This window comes from Argiope bruennichi, chromosome 1 (genome assembly GCF_947563725.1).
Source record: "Argiope bruennichi chromosome 1, qqArgBrue1.1, whole genome shotgun sequence".
NCBI lineage: Eukaryota > Metazoa > Arthropoda > Arachnida > Araneae > Araneidae > Argiope > Argiope bruennichi.
In genome coordinates this window covers 125226461-125233888 of record NC_079151.1, presented here as the reverse complement: position 1 = coordinate 125233888, position 7428 = coordinate 125226461, and the positions used below count along the sequence as shown (strand labels likewise).

The 7428-nt window shown below is 31.3% G+C and overlaps 1 pseudogene; it reads left to right on the top strand.

The window, feature by feature from the left end:
• The first annotated feature begins 300 nt into the window (after positions 1–300).
• LOC129974963 (uncharacterized) lies at positions 301–2710 on the top strand (annotated as a pseudogene).
• Positions 2711–7428: the final 4718 nt, after the last annotated feature.

Here is a 7428-nt window from a genome sequence, read left to right as displayed (position 1 = left end):
GAAACGATGAAACGAAATGAAATAACAATGACTTATTAAAATAATGTATCAATAATATTGAAAAAATAATGAAAATAAGGAAACAATTAATTCTCCGAAAAAGTGATAATATAATAAAGTAAATAAATGTTTACTTTTTGGCGAAAAATTTGCGAGATAAAGTTTCGCCAGCGATCTGCATTTCTAGTAACTTTGTACTTTAAAGTAACCCAGTTTCCCTGACAACGACTGCGATTCGGCTAGCCTAGAATATACACTACTGCCAAGTTAGGGTGAAACAGAGTATAGCGGCATCACGCAATGGCGTTGAACAGAATGCACAGCAAAAGTATGTACATTTTTTTACTATTTATTATTAAAATAAACTCTTGTATACTGTTTTAGAAAATCTTAATGTCTGTTAGAAATCTTTACCAAAGTATATTTTGTTATCTGTTATAGATTCAGAGAAAATGGGAATTTAACAAGGTATACATATGTGTACCTCAGGCGTTTACGCGCCCATTTCCTGACTGCTTGTGTTCTTTCGTAATGCTTATCTTTTGAGCGCTGGTTTTCAAACTGTCTCTGCTTGTCTTTGAATACATTGCGCATCTTTTTAACAATGAATTCTTGTAATCTGTAATATAATAAATGAAATAAAAATATAAAAATATTTATTTTTAATTTTAGATGGAAAATTAATTTTATAGCTGTTTTGCAGTCAGTCTGAAATTGTATCTTTTGTAGTCAGCATTCCAATCTGTTATCATGCATAGAGTAATAATAATTTTATTTAAAAATATTTTTAATTTATTATTAATATATTATAATAATTATAAATTAATAATTTATTTAACAGAGTAATTAATATTTTTAAATAATAATTTTTTTTCTCGTCTAGGTGCTTTAACTCAAGAGGAAATTATTGAGCTTGTAATACAAAGCGATTTACTCAAAAGATGAATCAAATTCTTTTGTTAGAATAAATGAAGATGAATTTAGAGATAAATCTGAAAATGAATCCACTGTGGTTTGATGACGCGAAAACAATCACTGAAACACGGAAACTTTTATGAATAAAAAAGAAGTATGTATTTTATTTTTATTAAATAATAAAAGCAATTTCGAAAAGTAATCATTAAAAAATTATTTTTATATTATTATGCAATGTTTAAAATTTAGTAATTATTGTATTATTTTTTAAAGAATGCCCCAAAGAGGTCCAGAAATGGAAGATGACGGAGAATTCAATGATAAAAATGAAAGAGAACCTTTAGATTTGTTTTTCGAATATTTTAATTCTGAATTTTGGGAATAACTTGCTATGCAGACAAACTTATATTCTGCACAACAGCGCGATCACAAATCTGTTAAACCAACAACTCATGAGATGATGACACTTGTTGGACTCTTTATTGTCATGGTACTTTGAAATATCCTCCAATTAGAATGTACTGGTCTCGTGAACTAGGACTGCCATATTTCCTTATTACGATGACAAGAGACACATTTTCGAACTTCGAAACTTTATGCACTTTGCAGATAATTCTGCACACAGAGATGGCAGCGATAAACTTTGGAAGATACGCCTTTTCATTCACTGAGTGAGAAATAAATGCATCAGTCTACCTATGCCGAAAACATATCAATTGATGAACAAATGATTTCTTTTTACAGGGAGATATCAGTTCTGTCAATACATGCTATTCAAGCCTAGCCCACTGGGATTAAAAAAATTTATTTTAGCGTCCACAGAAGTTTGGTATTAGATTTTAAATTATATCAAGGAAAAGGAACTGTACCTGAAGCGGATATGAAAGAATTTGGCTTAGGAGCTGGAATCGTTATATTGCCGCATTGAAACAAGGCAGTTGACTCTCCCTGGCCGAATGGTCATAGCACTGATCTCATGGTCAAGAGATTGTAGGTTTGAATCCCGCTAGAGACAATGCGATTCACAGTTTGTGACAATATTTAATTCCTTGATTTTATGTTTTCCTTTATTTCATGTTCCAGAAGATTCTGGACATTTCTTTAGTTTACCAGACAAATGTTCTGGACTTTTCTTACTGTCTCCAGAAAAGTATTCTGGAACTTTCTCTGCTAGTATAAAAGCAGAAGATTTGTCAGTCTTTCTTACTGTCTCCAGAAAAGTATTCTGGAACTTTCTCTGCTAGTATAAAAGCAGAAGATTTGTCAGTCTCTTTGTTCTCTGTTCAGAGTTGAGTTAATAAATTGGTTTAACTTTACTTCTTGTATGCGTCATTGAACACTAAAGAACCTACGTGACACTATTATTAATCAAGAATGTTGCTGATGAAAGGGGAAATTCTATTTATACTGATAGATATTTCACTAGCACAAAATGTGGAGTATATTTGCTCTCAAGAGGCAAATATTTGACTGGTACTATAATGTGCAATAGAATTTCTCATGTATTTAAAAAGAAAATAAAACCTGACAAATGCATGAAGAGAGGAGAATGAGATGAATGGGTCACAGACGATTAAAATGTGCCTTCTCAAGTGGAAAGATAATAAGTCCGTGACTATTATCTACATGTATAGGTAGTGAGCCAACTGGAATTTATAAAAGATGGTCCAAAGAATTAAAACAAAAAGCTGATGTAACACAACCTGCTATTGTAAAAGCATACAATATGTATATTGGAGGCATCGATTTATGCGATCACTATTTAGCATATTACCGGTGTGCGATAACGACATAAAAGTGGCCAACGAGGGTTATTCATTCATTTTGTGGATTTACGTCTTGTTAAATTTCTGGATATATTATAAAATGATGGAAATGCGAGGAGTAAAGTAATGCGAGGAGTGAAGGAATGAAAACAAAAAAAGTTATGTCCTAAGAATGGCCATCAAATGATGGAAATTTATCTAAAAGACCGTTGGAAATTTCATCACCACCATCTAGTGAAAATACACCTAAAAGAGCAAGACAAGTTGTTCCTACCCCTTTAAAAGAAATAAGATGAACGATAAATATGCATCAAAATGCAGGTTTCCAGTATGTAAATCTAGGAGTAGAGTTAAGTGTTCAAAATGCAATATCTATTTATGTATATTGGAAAACAATGGTTTTTTGAAATTTTATTCAAAATAAAATTTAATAAATTATTAATGTAATAAATTTTGTATTGTTTTTTACTTAATATGGCCTTAAAATAGAAAAAATGCAACTATTAAATAAAAAGGAAAATTTTAAATTATTTTTTTTGTCCTTGATAATTTTACTTCCTTAAGACCTGAGGTACGCATATGTGTAACTTAAAATTATGGGACTTCATAATATTTGATCAGCAATATATTTTTCCATGTACTATTTAGACCTAACAAAGATAAAAGATATTGAAATCAAATTTTTAATTCAGTTTTAAAAAATCAGGACTGAAGAGGATATAATTTTTAATTATATATATATATATATATATATATATATATATATATATATATATATATATATATATATATATATATATAATTTTCGATACCTCCTCTTGCTGTTTCGCATTCATTCCCATTTTCTTCTCTATGCTTCTTCAGGAAATATCTGCTTACGACCGTGCCCTATAATGGCCAGACAGGAGAATCGGGTATATGGCGGACATTCATGCCAATTTGTAACTTTTTGTTGGCGATAATTCGCTAATTTTCTGCCCGTGCATTTTTAGGCTTCAAAACCCCAAACATCATCAAAACAACATCATGTTCTCACATGATAATATTATTATACCACGTAGTTTTGGATTAAACGTTCAAATTACCTTCATTTTTTAAAAGTACATTTATGGTGCAATAAACATGCATATTTAAATTCAAATAATTCAACGACGCCTGACATTTTTTAGGAAATTGTGACTCATTTTTATATATGTGAATTCAGGATGGTTTTGCTGTGGATAATAATTATTACAACATTTTTACGAGAATATCTAAACCATATTCGAAAATTCAGTCATCTAATCTCTTCAAGAGTCAAAGTTTTCTGCAAACACGCAACCTGAAGCGTTGGAATCTTCCGAATTTCCAATATTTCATATTTTTCTTATGAATGTTATCTTATTCTACAGTAGTAAAAAAAAAGGTAGATATCTCCTTTCCAAAATATTTCTGAGAAATATTTTTTTTATTAATAGCCATGATTCAGACATTGATGGTCGAACAGCTGTGGGAAAGAGACTCGCATTTCGGATTCGAAAAAGAAGAAAAGTCCGTTCGAACTACATTTCCATCCTTCAAAGATGCTATCTCTTTTGAAAGTAAGATGATGACAAACTCCGAGGAAGGAATATATGAATCCGTCTGTGAATGGAAGCGAGGAAATACTCGGGTATGAAAAAGCAGCGTCTTGAAAAAGTAGCTATCCAATTGCGAGTATTCTTTGACTTGAAGTTTCAAAGTTATAGTTATCACGTGTCATCATTTTTAAACTTTTTTAGCCTTACTAATGGTTCCTTCAAATTTGAAGCTCATTAAATTTCAAACTTTTTTAGCCTTACTAATGGCACCTTCAAACTTGAAGCTCATTAAATTTCAAACTTTTTTAGCCTTATTAATGACACCTTCAAGTTTGAATCTCATTAAATTTCAAATTTTTTTAGCCTTACAAATGGCACCTTCAAATTTGAAGCTCATTAAATTTCAAACTTTTATAGCCTTACTAATGGCATCTTCAAATTTGAAGCTCATTAAATTTCAAACTCAAAAATATTCATTGATAAAAGATTTTCATGTTTCGAAAAGTAATTCGGGTCTAATACTAAAATGACCAAAAATGTTTTCGATTCCAGATGTTAAATGGAAGAAAATTCCGAATAATATGTAAATTAGTAAAATAAAATAAATAAGTAAATTCAATCTGCATTTAACAATGATATAATTGCAGATATATAAAGATATAGATAGAAAATTAAGGAGATACTTTATATAATATACAAAATGGCTTAAGATTTCTAATATAATACATTTGCTTCTCAAAATTTGAAGTTAATAATATTTTGTTGAGGAACCGAATTGAAATATTTTGCAATCATTGAACCCAGTAAACCAACTGGTCGCCAAAGGCGGCTAGTATATATAATTTAATATATTTGTATCCCTTATACATTTTTTTTATGCCGCAACAAGGTAAATAACAATTTTAATCTACCCGTCTGCGTTTTTACCCCTACTTCTATGCAGCTACTTAGTCAGAAATCTACCACTGTACAGATTTCGTCGAAAATTCGATAGGATATAAGTTTTTGATACAAAGTATGATGTATGTATGAAGTTTCATTCATCATGTCATTTCTGTAACATAATTCATCATGTCCTTCAAAAATACTTCCTTAAGATTTATGGAAGTCTGATACATGAAGATTCATCAAAATGTCGAAGTAAAATTTTGTGACGGTTATTACATTTTTTCCTATGTAATACATTGCTTAAAAAGGTGACAATATTCAGTCTAAAAAGATTAATGCATATTTGATACTTTTTATTATCCAGTAAAGCTTTGTAATTATCTGTTAAAGAGCTCGTAAAAACAATTCTTTGCTTTAAAGTTATTTTATATAAGCTACCTGGTGTTATTTTGTCATAAATCAAATAAACGAGGTACCATGAAAGTGTAAGAAAACGAGAAGAAACAACTCCCCTTACCTTTTTCACATTTACTAATAAGGATTTTTTTTCAGGCTGTTTTTTACTTTCTCCTATACATAGTACAGAAAAAGTATTGTTATCGTCAAAAAACTCGAGCTGGGGATTTTTTTCCTCGCTTTAGACTTCCTAAATTCGAAAAACATATTTTTTAGGAAATTCTGTCTGTATGTCTGTGACAATGATAACTCAAATGGTCTTTACACTAAATTGGCAGATTTCTATCAAATTTTGAGCAAAATCTATTCATAGGAAGTCGGTCTGTCCGGTTGTTTGAATATAATTTAACACGACAATCACAAAAAAGAAGAGAGCTAGATAGATAAAATTCGGTACACAGATTTAACATCAGATTTGGCACCTATCGAATTTTGATCTTGGCATTGACTGTCTGTTGGTCTGTACTTTCAGAAATATATAAACACGGTAACTCAAAAACGCATTGACTTAAATATATTAAATTTGGTATGGGAATTTTGACTACAAATGTAGGTTTTTAACACATTATTGTCTCAATCGATTCGTAAAATCTCGTTTAAAACACAAATTTGAGTTTCTGATGCTGTTAACCGCATGTCAGGGATTAATCGCCAGAAAACGCGCCAAGGATCATAGTGTAAATTCTATAAAGATGCTAAATCACGCCAAAGGTTAATAGTTCGCAACTATTGTAAGCCAGTGCCATGCAAGGAGCTCTCTGGTGTAAGTAATTTATTAGAGTGTATATAGAAGAGAGCATTTATTAGAGAATTTATTTGAAGATGACATACTAAATTTCGTTTATCTAAGTTGTTGCGGTTTTGAATTAGTGCACTTGTGTATATAAAATGCACAGACCGACAGACAGTCAAGCCTTTGACGGATTGGATGCAAAATAGGATGAAAATCCGAACATCAGGTGCTAAAATTTCGTGCCAAATTTCATTTATCTGTATTGTTGCAATTTTGATTTATTCACTTATATGCATGTGGAAGTACCGATTGATAGCGGCCAACTCTTTGAAAGATAAGGTTCAAAATTTGATAATATCTGCTCTTTAGATGAGCAGTGTACATCGAGTTACGTTTATTTAAATTGATGCGTTATTGAATAATTGCGTTTACATAAGTACGGAAGTAAAGACAGACAGATGGAAATTGTTATCATGAATTTGATTCTACATCTAAGATATTAAATCTATACCATATTTTATTTATCTAGCCTTTTACACCTTGAAGTAAACGTGTTCCTTTGTATTCGAACAGCTTGATGGATAAATTTCTTGTTGATGGATTTTATTCAAAATTTATAGAAATGTACAAATTTGGTGTACACACACCGAAATCATTTTTAATTTAGTTATATTAACGTCCCCTTGTAAAGCAACACTAGGGCTATTTTGGGACGGACCTCGTCATTTCGAACAGCGGTCAGATGACGAGGACGACACCTGAGCTGGCACCTCCCTCTCCTCATCACACCACACCAGCGGGAGGAAGTTTGGCATGACGGATTTAACGTGCAATAGACCCCCTTACACGACGGTTCTTCGGTGGAATCGGATCTCGAACCTGAAACCCTACTGCTCACGAGCCGAGACCTTACCACCAGGCCACCGCGGCCTTCACATCAAAATCATATCCAAATATCTCACCATTTGGTGAGCCCATATATCAAATTTCACTGTTCTAGCCCAAAATGTTTTTAAATCACAAAGTGAAAGTATTATAATCATAAAATGATTCGATTATATTTTGATGTATCTTCGCATTTCAGATCTACCGAGTCAAAAAAAAAAAAGTA